This window comes from Henckelia pumila, chromosome 1 (assembly GCF_033568475.1).
Source record: "Henckelia pumila isolate YLH828 chromosome 1, ASM3356847v2, whole genome shotgun sequence".
Lineage (NCBI taxonomy): Eukaryota > Viridiplantae > Streptophyta > Magnoliopsida > Lamiales > Gesneriaceae > Henckelia > Henckelia pumila.
Window position 1 is genome coordinate 9,623,953 of NC_133120.1, and position 20,089 is coordinate 9,644,041.

The window sequence follows — 20,089 nt, forward strand, 5'->3', positions numbered from 1 at the left end:
TCAGTAGCTTGCCTGCCTTCGACTATCGGAGTGCAGGAGGAAAATACCGCTTTTGAAAAGCTGTGCGGAACTCGGCCCAGGTGGCCACTCCTCTCGCCGCAACAAAAGGTGCAGAAGTAAACCTCCACCACCTGCGCGCACGCCCATCCAGAAGATAGCCAAGGGTCTCCACCTTCTGCTCCTCGGTGCATTGGAAAGTCTGAAAAGTCGTCTCCATGCGGTCTAACCAGTTCTCCGCATCCTTCGGAGACTCACCTTCAACTAAGGGCTTAGGACCCATAGCTAAGAATCGACGCACAGTGAAACGCTCGTCGTCATGGTGACGATGACGCCGTTCTCGACGTGGCTCCCGGTCGGCATCACCCCAACGCCCACCAACACTGCCATGAGAACTCTGTTCGTCACGATTTGACATCTACAAAAATACCTCAAGATGAGACTAAATCCCAAGAATTCTTTTGCATGCTCTGATACCATAAACGTAGTGACCCTTACCCAGATCACCTACAAACAGAACTTAGGCATGCAATTAACTTAATTAAACAGATATCAGAATAAAATTGCGGAAACCATAAATAATTTACAAACCCAAGTACAGGAATCTGTAATTTATCCAATAATATACAACCAAATCGAATAGCTGTATAAACCCAAACAACAGTAATAAAACCTAAGAGAAGCTCCAGCTGGCCAACCACTGACTAGCCCCTCCTGGATCCACCCTCCTCGTCCAATCGCAAACCTGCCCCATGGAATAGGGTGTCCAGAAAAATACAGAGTACGAGACGTGAGCATAAAACGCTCAGTGCGAGAGTATGAGTATACATGCATGCAAAGTGAACTCCCTATAGACTCGAGGTCAAGGATCAGATAACAGAGATAGACCGGGGCCTGGTATGTAGCACGCTGTGCCGTCGCTTCAAGAGGTGGCTCCCATACCGAGATAACCGTGGATACGCCGGACCCAAATCGATGGAAGTCCATCCACTAACAGGATAGGGTACAACCCTACTAACAGACATCTCGAAAGAGATACAACAAGATGAAAATGAATGCAGCATAATATCATGGCATATAAATCATGCAGTCACATAATACATGCATACTCAGTCAGGATATCTCGAACAGTACTTTCGTACCTCAAAACAGTGCAAGCTCTACCAACTCTAGGTCCACGCCTATAGTCTGCTCTACACTGCCAAATGATACTACTATCATTAAAGTGCTCTAAAATCCTTAACTAAGCTATTGCATACTCCTAAATATTTATAGGAAGCAAAAGCTATACCTTCGTCCGTCGTTAGCCCTTTGATGTCGATGCCTCCAGAACTTGGGCACAACTTCGCTACGACTACCGAACGCCTCGCCGACCTCCGGACCAAGCCTAAGAAGACTAAAACAGCTCCAAAAGGACTAGAAAGGAAAGGAGAACTCGGAATTGGCAAATGAAAGTGAAGCCTCGGCCTTCTATTTATAGACAACGATCGGAACTTCCGATCCTTGATCGGAACGTCCGAACCTCGATCGGAACGTCCGATCCTGCCATCGGAGCTTCCGAAGATCCTGATCTGCCACGTGTCAAAATATCACTTGTTGACTCCGGATAGGGGTGATCGGAGCTTCCGATCTTGTCACACGTCATGCCTGACATAATATGATCGGAGCTTCCGATCCTGCATCGGAGCTTCCGATCCTGCATCGGAGCTTCCGATCCTGTTCGGAACTTTCGAACCTACCTTCGGAGCTTCCGAACTCTATTTAAGTAATTATGATTAATCCCTTAATTACTGATTTCGGGTACGGGGTACTACACGTTCACTTTTCATGCATCTCAGAGCAGTGATATTCCTCAGGTGATATCTCTTATTCAGGCAAGGAAGTTGTTGAGACGGGGTTGCCAGGGGTTTCTAGCGAGTATCGTCACGATTTCAGAGCCATCTAGCAGATCATTATCAGAGATAGAGGTGGTTCGTGACTTTCCGGATGTCTTTCCGGAGGATGTTGCAGGAATTCCACCAGTGAGAGATGTGGAGTTCAGCATTGAGTTAGTGCCAGACACCGTGCCTATCTCTAAGGCACCGTACAGACTTGCTCCTACCGAGATGAAAGAGTTGAAGGAGCAGATTTAGGAGTTGTTAGAGAAAGGCATTGTTCGTCCTAGCTTTTCTCCATGGGGAGCTCCGGTGTTATTTGTGAAGAAGAAGGATGGCAGTATGAGATTGTGCATCGATTACCGAAAGCTCAACAGGGTCACAGTGAAGAACAAGTATCCACTGCCGAGGATAGAGGATTTATTTGATCAGTTGCAGGGAGCTTCAGTGTTCTCCAAGATCGATCTGCGATCTGGTTATCATCAGTTGCGTGTTAGAGATGCAGATGTGTCCAAGACTGCTTTCAGGACACGATATGGGCATTACGAGTTCTTAGTGATGCCATTTGGGATGACCAATGCTCCAACGGTTTTCATGGATCTCATGAACCGAGTCTTTCAGCCGTATCTAGATCAGTTCATCATAGTCTTCATTGATGATATCTTGATCTATTCTAGGAGCATTGAGGAGCATAGACAGCATCTTCAGACAGCCTTGCAGACTTTGAGGGAGCATCGTTTGTATGCCAAGTTCAGCAAGTGCGAGTTTTGGCTTGAGCAGGTGGCATTTCTTGGCCACATTATTTCGAGAGATGGGATTGCAGTTGATCAGTCGAAGGTTGAGGCAGTGCAGAATTGGGGTATTCCGAAGAATGCTTCGGAGATTCGCAGTTTCTTGGGTTTGGCAGGGTATTATAGGAAGTTCATCAAGGGTTTTTCCTCTATTGCAGTTACCCTTGACTTCATTAACCAAGAAGAATGCGAAGTTTATCGGGAGTTCAGACTGTCAGAGGAGCTTTGATCAGCTGAAGAAAGCACTCACTACTGCACCGGTGTTAGCAGTGACAGTACCACACGAGGAGTTAGTGGTGTACACCGACGCGTCTAAGCTGGGTTTAGGCGCAGTACTTATGCAGTGTGGCAAGGTTATTGCGTATGCGTCGAGGCAGCTGAAGGTTCATGAGCAGAATTACCCGACGCATGACTTGGAGTTAGCAGCAGTGGTTTTCGCTTTGAAAATCTGGAGGCACTATCTGTATGGCGAGAAGTGCAAGATTTTCATAGACCACAAGAGTCTCAAGTACTTCTTCACACAGAAGGAGTTGAACATGAGACAGCGCCGATGGTTGGAGTTGGTGAAGGATTATGACTGTGACATTAGCTACCATCCGGGTAAAGCTAATGTAGTAGCAGATGCTTTGAGTCGGAAGTCGTCAGTGGTCTCATGTTTGACCGCACAGTTACCACTACAGAGCGAGATTCAGAGATTTGACTTGGAGTGTTATCCGAGTGGTCATGCACCGAGCTTGTCAGTGTTGACGGTGCAGCCAGTTCTGCGAGATTGGATCAGGGATGGACAGTCTACTGATGAGGAGTTGCAGCGATGGAGACAGAGAGATGAGGCTAGGGGTAACCTCTTGTATACAGTGGTGGATGGCATCGTTCAGTACCGTAGTAGGATGTGGGTACCGAACGTCGATCAGTTGAGAGCTGAGATTTTAGCAGAGGTTCACACATCTCCGTACTACATTCACCCAGGAAGTACGAAGATGTACAAAGATTTGCAGCTATTGTATTGGTGGCCCGGGATGAAGAGTGACATCGGGAGAGTGGTGTCAGAGTGCTTGACTTGTCAGCAAGTCAAGTCAGAGCATCAGCGTCCGGCAGGACTCCTTAGACCTCTTCCTATTCCGGAATGGAAATGGGAGAATATTACGATGGACTTTGTGGTTGGCTTACCGAGGAGTGCCAGAGGTTGCACAGCGATTTGGGTGATTGTGGATAGACTCACCAAGTCAGCTCATTTCTTGCCCGTGAGGACTACCTACTCATTGACACAGTATGCAGAGCTTTACATCAAGGAGATTGTTAGACTGCACGGCATACCAGTGTCGATTGTGTCAGACAGAGATCCGAGATTCACATCTGCGTTTTGGAAGAGTCTGCGCACAACATTGGGGACTAGGCTTTTGTTCAGCACAGCATTCCATCCCCAGACAGATGGTCAGTCTGAGAGAGTGATCCAGGTTCTCGAGGATCTTCTGAGAGCTTGTGTCATTGATTTTCGGGGCTCGTGGGAGACTAGACTGCCATTAGTGGAGTTTACCTATAACAACAGTTTTCAGTCGTCTATAGGTATGGCTCCTTATGCAGCATTGTATGGGAGGAGATGCAGATCTCCGGTGCATTGGGATGAGGTTGGTGAGCGGATTTTACTGGGTCCTGAGATTGTGCAGCAGACAGCTGACATTTTGACTCAGATTCGAGATCGGATGAGGACTGCTCAGAGTCGGCAGAAGAGTTACGCAGATGCCAGACGACGAGATTTGGAGTTCGCTGTAGGTGATCACGTATTCCTGAAGGTGTCACCTATGAAGGGATTAGTGCGTTTTGGCCGGAGAGGCAAGCTTAATCCGAGGTATATAGGACCATTTGAGATCTTGGGGAGAGTTGGCACGTTGGCCTACCGTTTAGCTCTACCACCAGGGCTAGCGGCAGTGCACAACGTTTTCCATGTATCCATGCTTCGGAGATATGTCTCTAACCCGTCGCATGTGTTGGATTTCGAGCCCTTGCAGTTGCCACCAGATCTAGTGTATGAGGAGAGGCCAGTGCGGATCTTGGCTAGGGAGGAGCGGAGGCTTAGGACGCGGGTCATACCAGTGGTCAGAGTCCAGTGGCTGAATCACTCAGAGGAGGAAGCTACTTGGGAGACCGAGGCAGACATGAGGACTCGCTACCCGGAGTTGTTCGGGTAAGTACTTTAATTTCGAGGACGAAATTCAATTTAAGGGGGGGAGAATTGTAACACCCGATATTTTTAAATACGTAAATCTGCATGCATAATTAGGGAATTTAATTATTTAAATTTGTGATTTATGGGTTAAATAATTATGTGAATTATTTGTGCATGATTTAATTTATTTTTAAGCATTTAACCCATTATTAGTGATTTTACGATTTTTAGTATTTTAATTGTTTTGATCGCGTAGACGGGACCGTGGACGGACGAGATGACAACTTTCAAGCCAATTTATTCCATGAGCATTTTTAGAGCCCAAAAATATTATTTTGAGTTTTATTACCTCAAAATTTTTAGTATTTAATTTTATATAATTTTAGGAGTCCATTTTTTATCCAAATTTAGCCATTTTAATGACTTTTAATTATTTTTAAAATTCCCTTAAATTGTAATTTCGGGATTTTTATATTTTTAATTTAAGTTATCAGATTTTAACTTTTATTTGGAGTTTTAAAATTTTATATTTTATATTTAAAACTTTTAATTATCCTAAAACCTATTTTAATTAAATTAAAAACCTAAACCTAATCTACCCAAACCCCACGTTATTTTCCCATCAGCCGCCTCCCTCCCTACTATTCATCATCTTCTTCCTCGAACCACAGCCAAGGAGGTTCCATAGCCGAATTTCTTCGAAGTTTCAAGGTTGCTCGTCGTCCCGTCGTCCCGGAATCGTCCCACGCGCCTTTAACTCTTCAAACTCCGGTGCAAGGAATGATTCTTTTTATTTTTACGTACTATATCAGTGTTTATACGTGTGTGTGTGTGCGTGAGCATCATTTTTCTCCAAGAATTTTTCAGAAAAAAAATTGAGAAGGATTGAAGGTATGCACTTGTTCACGTTTTGGGCATTCATGTTCATGTTTTTGGTTAATGGTGCATCTCGCTGCTGGCCAGGGGTCTTGAGGTCGTGTAAGGGTGGTCTGGACTCGAGTGGCTCGAGTGGTTCGAGCCAAACGAGCCCAGGAAGCAAGCTAGGCGATCGGGTGTCCTAGATCGGCGCAGGTTAGGGTTTTAGGGAAAGGGTGATCGATTAAGGTGTAGGAGGTGCATGGGGCTGAGGCCTTGGGCTGGTTTGGTCCGCCCAGACGTGGGCTACGTCTGGGCGGCGGCCGAGAGGAGCAAAGGGGGGAGGGGGCGTCGGGTTTATGGTTAGGGTTTGGCTCCGGGTCGGGTCTGTGGTCCGGGTCGGGTCAGTAGGGTAGTGGGTCGGGTTAAGTTGGTCCGGGTCCGGGTTGGTGGGCCGGGCTCGAGTCTTTTTAATTTTAAAGGATTTTATGATTTAATGGGTTTTTGGGCCAATTAATTAGAAATAAAATGATTTGGGTTCCATTTAATTATTTGGGTTAAGTTTAATTATTATTGGGCTTAATTAAATTAATTAAGTGAGTCTACTAATTTTTATGGGCTTTAGGGCCCATGAAAGTTATTGGGCCAGTCTTTGGGCTTTTGGGCCCATTGGGCCAGAATTGGTTGTTAATGGGCTTGAATTATTTCATTGGGCTTAGAATAATTTTATTGGGCTTAAGTATGTTAATGGGCCAGTCTCAGTGTTAATGGGCCAGATTTAAGTAATTGGGCTTGAGTGTTAGGGCCAGCAGTCCAGTACAATCCATGAGAAATTGCATGTGTCCTGATTATATATTTAATTATTTTTATGCATTGAAGTTATTTTAATAGGTATATGTTAGTATGAAATTAAATTAAATATATATATGAAGGACACACATTTTATTTAAGTACATGCATTCATGAAATAGTTTTATGTATGATTAAATGTTTAAGGTTGAGCAATAAGAAAATATTTTATGTTGGAATTTGAAGTAGTGTGACAATTTGAGATTTGAGGGGGATTCGTCTCCATATGTGAACTATTGAAGGGTAGTTTACTGTCAATTTAAGAGGTGATTCGTCACCGCCACGTACGTTGGTTTTCACGCTGATCAGTATTTAATGTATGATTTAAGGTTACACTACGGATACAACCATGCGATGTTAGAAAATAATTTGCTCAACAATATTTAAGTTGATTTAAGAAAATATTTTATGTTGGAATTTGAAGTAGTGTGACAATTTGAGATTTGAGGGGGATTCGTCTCCATATGTGAACTATTGAAGGGTAGTTTACTGTCAATTTAAGAGGTGATTCGTCACCGCCACGTACGTTGGTTTTCACGCTGATCAGTATTTAATGTATGATTTAAGCATGCTCATTCATGTATATGTTATGTATTAGTAGTAAATTGATTTAAATTATTTTAAATCCTTGTTATGTTAGCATGTTGGGCTTCTAGGCTCACTACACTGGTATGGTGCAGGTGAAGACGTAGAGGATGTAGTACCCACCGGAGGCGAGGACGTATGAGCGGACTGGCAGTGATCCCCGTGACCGTGATAGATGTCTGAGTCGTTATGCATGTTTTGAATATTTTTAGTATGTTACATTTTTAAGTATTTTTCAGTGGTTGGGTTTGAAATATTTTATTTAAATATTTTCAGTGCATGCAAACTTTAATCATTTTATTTATGCAGTATTTTAATTCAATATTTGACTCAGATATTTATTTTATTAAAGAATGCATTTTATTTGAGTTATTTATTTATTTTAAATCTTTTTATTCTGTGCGTATATGTATGGGCATATATGTACATATTTTATTTAGTAAGTATATAAAAAAAAAAAAAAAAAATTTCCGCATATTTATTTATTAATTATAGAGTTAGGGTCGTTTCACTCTCAGTCTAGGCATACGAGTTCTTTGGGTCCCCGTGCTCAGTCTTTCAAGAAGTCCGGATCTACTTCTTCATCCTAGTGTATCTCCTTGAGTAGCTCCTGTTCTTTTTGTGAAGAAGAAGGATGAGTATATGCGGCTATGCATTGACTATCGGCAGCTGAATCGGGTTACTGTGAAGAACAAGTATCCTTTACCTTGTAGTGATGACTTGTTTGATCAGCTGTAGGATACTTCAGTTTACTCCAAGATTGACTTGAGATCTGGGTATCATCAGAAGAGAGTTCGAGATCAGGACATAGCCAAGACTGCATTCAGTACTCGCTATGGGCATTATGAGTTTCTTGTGATGCCTTTCGGTTTGACTAATGAGCCGGCTATATTTATAAATTTGATGAACCACGTTTTCAGGGAGTTTTTGGATAATTTTGTCGTGGTTTTCATTGACGACATTCTGGTGTATTCACGTGATGCAGACGAGCATGTTACTCACTTACGGTTGGTACTGCAGACTCTTCGGAATAAGCAGTTGAATGCCAAACTGAGCAATTGTGAGTTATGGATGGATCGAGTGGTCTTTCTTGGCCATATTATATCTAGGGAGGAGATTTCTGTTGATCCGAGCAAGATTGAGGATGTATTGAATTGGTTGCGTCCGAAGACGGTTGCTGAGATCCATAGTTTTCTGGGTCTAGCAGGATATTATCGTCGCTTCATTCTGAAATTCTCATAGCTAGCTTGACCGTTGACACAGCTTACTCGCAAAGTTGTTAATTTCGAGTGGTCCTCAGAGTGTGAGGAGAATTTTTGTGAGCTTCGACGACAGTTGACTTCTGCGCCGGTGTTGGCATTACCGTCAGGATCTGGAGGGTATGTGATTTACACAGATGCTTCTCTTCAGGGGTTAGGTTGTGTCCTGACTCAGAATGGGCATGTGATTTACACAATTGAAGTTGCACGAAGACAATTATCAAGTTCATGATTTGGAGTTGGCAGCCATTGTGTTCGCTTTGAAGATCTGGCGTCATTATCTGTATGGCGAGAAATTTGAGATCTTCACCGACCACAAGAGTCTCAAGTACTTGTTCACTCAGGCTGAGTTGAACATGAGGCAGAGGCGTTGGATGGACTTGCTTAAGGACTATGATTGCGAGATTAAGTACCATCCAAGAGCTGCTAATCTCACCGCGGATGCCTTGAGTCGCAAGGTGCGACAATCCGCACTTCAAAATTGTTCGATGTCTAGTGCGATCGGGGATTGCTGTTCTTCAGGATATACCTTCAAGCACAAGAAAGGTATGCAGAGTATCCAGATGTTTGCGATATTATCTGATCCTGCTTTGTATTCGCAAATTCGGTATGCTCAGATGTCTGATTCGAAGACCCAACATTTGGCTCGTCTAGCCAACGAAAGCACGTCTGGATTTCACTATCATTCAGATGGTTTTCTGTGTTTGTCTGGTAGGCTTGTGATTCCGGAGGATGAAGAATTGCGAGGGGAGATTTTGTCTCAGGCACATCGCACTAAGTTGAGTATTCATCCAGGGAGCAATAAGATGTACAAAGATCTACATACTTGGTTTTGGTGGAAGGGAATGAAATGCAGCATGTATCAGTATGTTTCGAAATTCTTGGTTTGTCAGTAGGTCAAGGCAGAACACCGACGACCTTGAGGTTTGCTTCTCAGTTTGCCTATTCCTGAGTGGAAATGGGAGCTTATCATGATGGATTTTGTGACCCATTTGCCGGTATCCTCGAGAAATTGTGATGCGCGCATTTCATTGCCTATAGCCGAGAGTACTTTGTGTACCACATGGCTCGGTTGTACATCCAGGAGATCGTTCGACTTCACGGAGTGCCTGTGAGCATTGTCAGCGATCGAGACCCCAGGTTTACTTCTAGGTTCTGGGGAGTGTTCAGCGTGTGATGGGCACTACTCTCAGTTTGAGTGCTGCCTATCATCCAGAGACAGATGGTCAGTCAGAGCGCACTATCCGTACTTTGGAGGATATGCTTCGAGCGTGCGCTATGGATTTTGGTTCAGCCTGGTAGGATCATTTGCCATTGATTTAGTTCGCGTACAACAACAGCTATCATAGTAGCATTGGGATGGCACCATTTGAGGCGTTGTACAGGCAACGTTGTCGTCCTCCACTTTTTTGGGAAGAAGTGGGGGAGAGACAAGCTGAGGGACCAGAGTTAGTCCAGCAGGCAACATATATTGTTGATCAGATCAAGAAACGGATTAAGACTGCACAGGATCGTCAGGCCAGCTATGCTAATACTAAGCGTAGGCCTTTGCAGTTTGATGTTGGGGAAAAGGTGTTTCTGAGGTTTCACCTTTCCGCAAGATTCTCAGATTTGGCCTCAAGGGCAAGTTGTCTCCTAGATTTATCGGTCCGTTTTAGATCTTGGAGAGCATTGGCAATTTAGATTATCGGCTAGCTTTGCCATCGTATCTGTCCAGTATTCATGATGTGTTCCACGTATCTCTGTTGCGACGGTATGTGGTGGATCATTCTCATATTTTGCAGTCGTCGGAAGTCCATGTGGATACGAATTTGATCTATGTAGAGAGGCCTATTCGTATTCTGGATCATAAGGATAAGGTCTTACGAAATAAAGTCATTCCTCTGGTTTTTGTGCAGTGGCAGCGTCGAGGCACTGAAGAGGCCTATTGGGAGCTTGAGAGCAGGATGCGTTCAGAACATCGTAAGTTATTTTGATTATAGTGTCGTGTTGTATTCAGTTGTGAACTCTGTAAACGTTAAATTGAATAAAGATGTTTTCGCATGTTATTTTGCATTCAGTACTTAAGATTGGATATCAAGGACGAAATATCTTAAGTGGGAGAGAATGTAGTGGCCCGTAACCAAATAAAGAGATTAAGAAATTAATCGCATTTACTAAACTTGAGTTCGGACGCTTCGAAGAGAAGAACGAAGGCTCCGAACGTGATCGAATGATCAGAAGCCAGGATCGGAGGCTCCGTCGGCAGGTTTGGACGGCCCGATCGGAGTCCAGTATTACGTCATTGCTTATGTCAGCAAGATGACATCACGGCTGACATATTGATGGGACTTCGGACGCTCCGAAGTCGAGTTTGGATAGCCCGAACATGTTCGGAGGCTCCGAAGCCGGTTCGGACGGCCCGAACTCCGTCTATAAATAGAGGTGTCGAGATTCATTTTCAAACGCACCAATAACCTCTCTTCTCTCGATTCCTTAGTCTTCCAGCTTAGATCTAGGGCGTTCTAGGCGTTCCATTGGGAATCCGGAAGTGACATAGAGATCCACGCGTCGTAGTGGAGCTGTGGCTTAGTTTTGAGGCAAGGGATAGCAAAGGGCTGACGACGTACGAAGGTATAGCTTTTGTTTTTTAAAAAAATTTAGGAGTATGCAATAGTTTAGTTAAAACTTTTAGAGCACTTTAATGATATTAGTATCATTTCGCAGTGTAGTGCGGATTATAGGCGTGGACTTAGAGCTGGTATAGCTTGACAACGGTTTGTATTAAATCCCTTGTCGTTGTGCGTTTTTTTAAAATTTAAGACAACAGTTTTACGAAAACTGTTGTAATTCGTGTTTTATGATAACGATTTTTATTAACCGTTGTCTATGAACGCTTTTTTTTTAAAAAAAATACAACATATATTTTAATCCGTTGTGTATTGAATGAAAGGACAACCATAATTAAAACGGATTTTAATCCGTTGTGTAATGTATCCTTTATTTTTAAAATTTCCTCACATTTTCATTATTTATTTTATTGCAAAGAAGAAATAGTTGTCGGCGTGCCCTAGATCCTAATCGATCGATCGATTGATCGATCTAGCTTGCTTCTCCTATCTCTTTGCATAGATCTTCAGTTAGCTTCCGTAGATCTCTCTTGCTCCTGTCGGCGTGCCCTAATCGATCGAAGAATGATTCCGTAGATCCTGAACCGATTAGTTGTCGTAGATATTACTCCCCAAATCCAAGCGTGTGTCCATCCACCATCGCCTATGACGTGAAATTTATTCCGATTCCTCTTCGCAATCTCAGGTAACACAGGCCTGTCTCATCCTGTGACAATTTTTGAGAAAAAAACCGGTGCATTGCAATAGCTCTGATTGTGTAGCTGTAGAAAATTCAGTTTGGAGTATTTGTTGGAGTGATTTTGCTGCATTTTTTTGTCAACAGTATGATTGTGCGTCATGCTTGCGCGGATGCACTCTTTTGCATTTATTGTGTCTGTGTTTGTGTGTGTGTGTTTCTTTTTAATGTTTTTCGATCAATTTGGTGTGCTTTCATCATTGGGAATGCGAGGTTTGAGGAAGATGTTCTGAGTTTGAAGATGCCACATTTAGTCTCGGGCTTTATCCAAAAACAGAAACTGTCCTATTTGTTTTTTTTACACGAATATTATGTTTGCTCTTAGTTTTTTTCTTTTTGCCAGTTTTTTCTCGTTCGTTTATTTGCCAACCTGTATTGATTTTTTTAACTTTCAGCTTTGCGATGCTATTCTGTTCTTGGTAATATGTTCTTTCAATTGGGGTTTTCTGTGGAATCTCTTATTTTTATCGAAATCGATAAATGTCGTAGACTCGTATGCTCATTCTTGTATTTATGAACTCAGAAGGTGTTCTATCTTCTTTTGGTGAATTACAAGCTGAACGAGATGCTTAGAGGTTCAAGAAGATGGATAATTTAGCATTAACTGTGATACTTGAAAAGGTAAGTCAAGAATACTTTATAGTATTCAATTCATCTCGTTGCTCTTATCTTCCAGCTGTTTGTATGACTTAATTATTCACTAAATATTGCCTATGCCCCACAGATGACAGGAAAGGATAAAAATTATAGATATATGGTGACGTCTGATTTGCTCAATGAATTAAACAAAGAGGGATTTAAACTGTCACGTCCCGAGACCGAGACGTGCCACCGGCGTTGTTTCAAATTCATACAAATTATAAAACAATCAGCCTCGTAGTACAGTATAAACCAAACCAGTCTATTATCATAAATAAACTTCAAAACATTGTCTTACAACTCGATAAATCCAAAATAACAAAACCAATGCGGAAGCGTCTAAAAACTTAATAACAAAATATTAATGCAAAAATCCCAATAATAAAAATAACGAAATTTAGTCTTAATATTCCTCTATCACCATCCCCAAAACATGTCTTGTTCACGATCCTCTAAATCGTCCTCTTCATCATCTGGAAGGGGAAAAGTAAGGGGTGAGTGTTTTGGGAAACAATCAGCAAGTGGGGGCCGATCGTTCATACCAAAATATACATATATATTTATTTCAAAACACATGGCATAATTCAAATCATAAACATTCATATCATGTCTTAACATAACATGGCATAAACAACATCATAACATATTTGACATGATATAACATAATTTTTGACAAGACACTGAAATTCATCTCATTATTCGTGGCTAACTGATCAGTCTCCTATATGTAATCCCTCTAAGGGGTGAGGTCATAGAACGGTTATTATACCCACCGTATTAGGGCCATAACATAACATGGTTCGGAAATTCCCTTTCCACTCATAATTTGAGTCCTAACAGTGTCAAAACATATTTCGAAAGAAACACCATCACGAACAATATTAAATAACAACTTCCAACGATTAACATAAACGATCGAAATTTTAAAGCATACATATTATTTTAATACATAAGCCCACTTACAGTATACGTTCGTGCGAGATCAAATACTACAAACGACGAAGCTTGACCGAAATTTTTAGAAGAAATTCTCGGAAATTCAACAAATTGAATCTTCGAAATTTCAATCTGCTTCTTCAAAGACTTGGCCGATTTATTGGACCTTTCTTTCACGAAAATGAAGCAGACTATCTTATCAATTCCTATAACAAAAACCCACGTGAGTGGAGTAAAAATATTTGGCCCAAAACTTTGCACCAAAATGCCATAAGTGTCTCGAAACTTTTGGAGAGTTTGGTGACTCACCTTGAATCGAGATTGGCCTCCTTTGATCTGACAAAACTTGAGCCGTTCCCTTCTATTATAACCTTAACCATCGAAATCAAGGAGAGAATCAGTAGAAATATTGAGTCACCATTTTCGAAACTGGGCAGAGCAGAGAATCACCTTACCGACTCGAGTTGTTCCAGATGTGTATCAACTTCGGCAGCGGTAGAACCTTGAAATTTCAGCAGCTATGACGTTCAAATTTCCAGTGACTACGGCGTTCGACTTCGAGCAGTCTCGATGTGAAACTGTTCAGAGACTATGGCTCGAGAACTTTCAGCCGCGGGTAAAATTTTTGAGAGACTGTGGGAGGTTTCAGGAGGTGTATAGCCGAGAGAAAAAGTGCTGAAGAGAGTCTGTTCTTGCACTTAAATAGAAGGCTCAATATCGGCTCTAAATCCCGAGTCTTGAGGGATAGAAAATTATGTTTCCATAAACTTTGATTCGGTTGCTGCCAATACAAGATTTGTGTCCAAAATCTCGGTCATCAGATCTTGGAAAAAGGTAAGAAGAGATCTTTCCATATTAGCGTAATCTTGCCGACTAAGTTTCGGGATTTCACATCCCTCCCTCCTTATGAGAAGTTTCGTCCTCGAAACTTGAATTAACTTGCTCTTCAAATAAATAGGGATATTTCTCTTGCATCTTTTCTTTCAACTCCCAAGTAGCTTCTCTTTCAGTGTGATTTGACCATTGCACTTTGACGTAAGGGATGGTCCTTCGTCTAAGGACTTGGTCCATGGTATCCACTATTCGAATAGGGACTTCTTCATATTTCAGCTCTTCATTCAGATTACCATCAGTCACTAGTGGCTCAGCTTCTAAAATATGATTTGAGTTTGGAACATACTTTCTTAGCTGTGAAACATGAAACACATTGTGAACCCTTGACATAGCAGGTGGTAAAGCTAGTCGATAAGCCAATGTTCCTACTTTGTCGAGGATCTCAAATGGTCCCACATATCTTGGGTTCAATTTTCCAGCTCTGCAAAATCTCACGACTCCTTTCATAGGCGAAAGTTTGACGTAAGCCTTTTCGCCTACTTCAAATTCCAAAGGTCTCCTTTTTAAGTCTGCCCAACTTTTCTGGCGATCTTGTGCAGCTTTAAGTTTCACCTTGATTATTGCAACCTTTCCCACTGTTTCTTGAATAATTTCGGGTCCAATAACAGCCTTCTCTCCGACTTCATCCCAATAAAGAGGAGAACGGCATTTTCTCCCATACAGCGCTTCATATGGAGCCATTCCAATGCTGCTATGGTAGCTGTTGTTGTAAGCAAACTCAATTAAAGGTAAATGTTCGCTCCAATTGCTGCTGAAATCCAGGGCACATGCCCGCAGCATATCTTCAAGGGTTTGGATTGTCCGCTCAGTTTGGCCATCGGTTTGAGGGTGATAAGCCGTACTGAGTGTAACTTTACTCCCCATAGCTTCCTGAAAGCTCTTCCAAAAGCGCGATACAAATATTGGATCTCTTTCAGACAAGATACTGACTGGAACCCCATGTAGCCGTACTATGTTATCCATATATAGCATAGCTAATTTGTCCAAACTATACTTCATGCGCACTGGTAGGAAATGCGCAGATTTTGTGAGTCTATCTACGATAACCCAAATACCATCATGCCTCTGTTTTGATTCAGGGAGTCCCACCACAAAATCCATGGAAATGTGCTCCCATTTCCATTCCGGGATTTTTAATGGTTGTAGTAGCCCTCCAGGTCGCTGATGTTCTGCTTTAACCTGTTGGCATACTTGACACTTAGAGACGAATTCTGCGACATCCTTCTTCATTCCATTCCACCAAAAATTTCCTTTTAGATCTCTATACATCTTTGTACTCCCCGGATGTACTGAAAACTTTGACTTGTGTGCTTCAGACATGACTTCATTCCGAAGATCATTGACGTCTGGTACCCACAAACGTCCTTTCATCCAAAGGACTCCTTTGTCATCCACTTGAAATTCTGGTAATTTTCCCTCTTTGATTTGTTTCTTGAACTCAGCCAACGACGGATCCAGCTCTTGACTCAATTTGACTGTTTCTCGTAGACACGGTTGAGCCGTTAATGAAGCTAAAATCTTCTTGCTCATGTCTTTTCGACTCAAGGCGTCAGCCACTTTATTGGCCTTACCTGGATGGTAGCTTATGATTAGATCATAATCTTTTAAGAGTTCGATCCATCTTCTTTGTCTCATATTCAGCTCCTTCTGCGTGAATAAATATTTGAGACTTTGGTGATCAGTGAAAATTTCACACTTGGCACCGTAGAGGTAATGTCTCCAAATTTTCAGTGCGAACACCACTGCTACTAACTCAAGATCATGAGTGGGGTAGTTTTTCTCATGAGGTTTCAATTGTCTAGATGCGTAGGAGATCACTCTCCCTTCTTGCATTAGCACGCATCCCAAACCTTCCTTTGATGCATCACTATAAATTGCAAAATCTTTTCCTTCCTCGGGTAGCACTAGTACTGGTGTAGATGCTAACCTTTCTTTCAAGGTCCCGAAACTCTTTTCACAGTCTTCATTCCAATCGAACTTTACATTCTTCTGGGTGAGTTTTGTAAGAGGTATAGCTATTGAGGAAAATCCTTCTACAAATTTTCGATAATAGCCAGCCAACCCCAGGAAGCTTCGAATTTAGGTCACTGACTTGGGTCTGGGCCAGTCTGTTATTGCTTCAACTTTCTTGGGATCCACTGAGACTCCGGCTACTGAGATAATGTGTCCCAAGAATGCCACACTCCTTAACCAAAATTCACACTTCTTGAATTTGGCATAGAGTTTATTCTCCCTTAAGGTTTGCACTGTAATACGAAGATGTTCTTTGTGATCCTCTTCACTAGGTGAGTATACGAGGATATCATCAATAAAAACCACCACGAACCTATCAAGAAACTGTTTGAACACTCGGTTCATGAGGTCCATAAATGCTGCAGGGGCATTTGTCAAGCCGAACGGCATTACTAAAAATTCGTAGTGCCCATATCTTGTTCGGAAAGCCTTCTTCGGAATATCTTCTGCCTTGACCTTCAACTGGTGATAGCCCGCCCGCAGATCTAGTTTGGAGAAAACAGTAGCTCCTTTAAGTTGATCGAACAAGTCATCTATCCTTGGAAGAGGATACTTGTTCTTGATTGTGATCTTGTTGAGTTCTCTGTAATCTATACACAGTCTCATGCTTCCATCCTTCTTCTTGACAAATAAGACTGGGGCTCCCCACGGGGATGCACTCGGTCTAATTTGCTTCTTGTCCAGCAACTCTTGCAGTTGCTCTTTCAATTCCTTGAGTTCCGCTGGTGCCATTCGGTAAGGAGCTTTCGAAATCGGAGCAGCACCAGGTTCTAGCTGAATTTCAAATTCAATCTCTCGGTCTGGAACCATTCCGGGCAGTTCCTCCGGAAATACATCCGGAAACTCTCGTACAATCGGAAGGTCTTCTAGTTGGAGCTCTGGCTCTTCTTTTACCTCGCTCACCATAGCTAGGTAAACTTTTTCGCGACCTTTTATCGCCTTCCATGCTTGGGAGGCCGACAAGAGGGGTTTTCGCATCTTGATCTTACCTTGGAATGTAATTTCTTTGTGGTTTGGGGTTCGAAGTTTAACATTCTTATCCCGACAGTTAACCACTGCATGGTTTCTAGACAACCAATCCATCCCAAGGATAACATCAAATTCTACCATGTTGAGTTCAACCAAATCAGCATCAAAGATTTGTTCACAGACACACATCTTACATTTCCTATGTATCTTGAGTGTCTCAATTATCTTGTTAGTAGGGGTTGCTACTCTCAGTGGTTCAGTTAGTTTCTCATGGACAAGCCCTATCTTCTTAGTAAATCTCTTAGATATAAACGAATGAGTGGCACCACAATCAAATAAAACATATGCAGGCTTAGTATTGATTAAAATGGTACCTGCCACGACTTCATTCGCGTCATCAGCCTCTTCTTGTGTGATAGAAAACACACGGGCGTTGGGCTTTGTCTCTTTAGGTTGGGCCTGTGTAGCACTACCATTTGGCCCGGTCCTTGGCTTCACAGGATCAGGACAATCAGACATTCGGTGTCCCAATTTTCCACAGTTAAAACAAGCGCCAGTCTTCCGAAGACACTCTCCTTCGTGTCAGAAATTTCAGGTAGGACATGGTTTGATCATTGGTCGATTAGGCGCAGGGGCAGTTCCCTTGAACGATCCACCAGATTGGTTCGGGCACTTGGGTGTTGGCCCGATAGCAGAAGATTGACCAGACAGAGGTCGTTTGCTCTTGAAGTCGTCTTCCCGACGTTTGATATCCGATTCAGCTCAGATAGCTGCTCCCATCAAGTCTGCAAAGTTGGCAGGTTGAAAAACTGCTAATGCCAACTGGATTCGGCTATTCAATCCCTTTTTGAAACGGTGCAGTTTCAGTTAATCATCTCCCATAATGGTAGGGGCATAAGATCCGAGCTCATTAAACTTAGAAGTGTACTCCACCACTGTCATATCTGAAGTTTGTATGAGATTTTCAAATTCACTTAGCTTCTGAATTCGAACCTCAGCTGGAAAATACTGCTTCAGGAACGCAGTGCGAAACTGTTGCCATGTGATTGCTCCAGCAGCTAACATAGCAGGCGAGACAGCTTCCCACCATTTCCTTGCTTTATCCTCCAGAAAAGGAATTGTTACCTCCACTTTAAGTGCTTCAGGTACTTCAAGTAAACGCAATTGGTCCTCCATTTTCTTCATCCAATTTCTTCCCACCTCCGGGTCAGCATCTCCCTTAAACATTTCAGTTCGGTTCTTACGGAGCGATTCATAATGGAATTTGACTCCGTTCTGAGCAGGTGGGGGAGGTGGCGGATTGCCGTTGCCATTGGTATTTCCCATCCCTTGGAGGGTCGTTGCTACAATTGCTGCGATAGCCGCAAGATCTTCTCGGCTCAGATTGATTCCTGGAGGTGGATTCGCATTATCCCCATGATTGTTGTTGCGTGTTCTTGGGAGTTCTCCGGCCATTTCCTACAGTAAGGGAGTTCTAAGAGTTTGTCGAAACATGATACTTAAAAAAAAAGGAAATAGCAAAATAAAATGAATCAATAAATAATCCCAAATTTATTTTATTGATTCCCAAAATTTCACGAAGATAAGTGAAGCAAAATAAACCAAGTCTCAAAACATTAAGGTATCATGTTGAATCAAACAAAAACAATGCTGAATAAAAGGACTAAGCTAGATGAAAGCCTAATCTATGATTTCTCCATCGCCCGAGGCTTCATCTTCTGCCGGAACATCTTCGGGGTTCTCTTCTGCCACCATGTCTACTTGTTGTAGGTGATTGATATGCTCGAGCAGGGCTGCGTTAAATTCATCACGAGCTTGCACCGAGTTTTGCAACTCTTGCACTTGGTGTTGGAGCTCTAACGTTGCCATCATTCTTTGGTTGCTTAGGTCTTCGAGTAAAGTGATGGTAGCTAGGGACGACTCCAACTTCTTTTTCGTCTCCTCATGTTCCTTCTCTTCCTTATCAAGATAAAATGCAAGCCTTTCTGTGACGTCCCGAATTTTAAAACATTTATTTAAAAGAGTTGCGGAAAAAGAGTGAGGAAATTTTTCAAAACTTTTTAAACTATGATGGGAGTGCATCGCTCTAGTAAATCAACAAATTCATTATATGAAACACGGATGCAATCCTACACTTAAGTTCATCTAAATTACGGCACGTCAAAACCTGCTACTAACATTTTAAGAGGATAGGGGAAAGTGAGTTCAATTAATTAACTATGTATATAAAATACATTTGAAAGATGAAACATTTGAGATCCTCAAAACTCATCTTTAGAAGACTGACAATGAAAATAATTAAACCATTACTTTTGAACATCGTAAATAAAATATTGTAACAACATAACATAAATAAACATAGGTAAATATTTTCTTTTTAAATACATCAGAGCTTTTGAACTATTGTGTCATGCAATGTCTTTGCCTCTTGGACTCTTCAGCCATGCTGCCAAAGCTTTTTAAATCAAAACTGCTAAACCATCTGCACCATTCAAGTATAGTGAGCCTAAAGGACTCAGCAAGATTAAAATATACATATCGATTTCATTATAGCTTCAAAATAATTTAAACTTAAAATGACTTGAGCATACATAACATGATAACCTTGAACTTGAAGAATTTTAACGTAAACATCATAGAACTTTAAACTTAAAATCTTGAACATGAACTTCAAAACTCTTAAAAGATCCAAGGAACTTGAACATATACATTAACATACTTAACTTTAAATCTTGAAAATAGGCTTCATGCATATTCTAAAAACTTTTCCATTTCCTTCTTAAATAAACATTTGCACTTAACATCTAATAAATAAAATCATGCAACTTGGACAACATCAAACCGTGAACATTAACCATGAACATAACATAAAAACTTATCATTTTGGGGTGATGAATTATGTGAAATTGTGGCAACCGT

The 20,089-nt window shown here is 41.9% G+C and overlaps 1 long non-coding RNA gene across 1 annotated transcript; it reads right to left on the reverse strand.

Annotated features, from left to right (window-relative positions):
* Nucleotides 1–12,667: 12,667 nt before the first annotated feature.
* On the reverse strand, nt 12,668–13,741 carry LOC140861227 (uncharacterized). The gene is made up of 3 exons (XR_012143716.1): nt 13,604–13,741; nt 13,322–13,500; nt 12,668–12,831 (listed from the first exon to the last, which is right to left on the reverse strand). It is a non-coding gene; the product is annotated as an uncharacterized lncRNA (long non-coding RNA).
* Nucleotides 13,742–20,089: the final 6,348 nt, after the last annotated feature.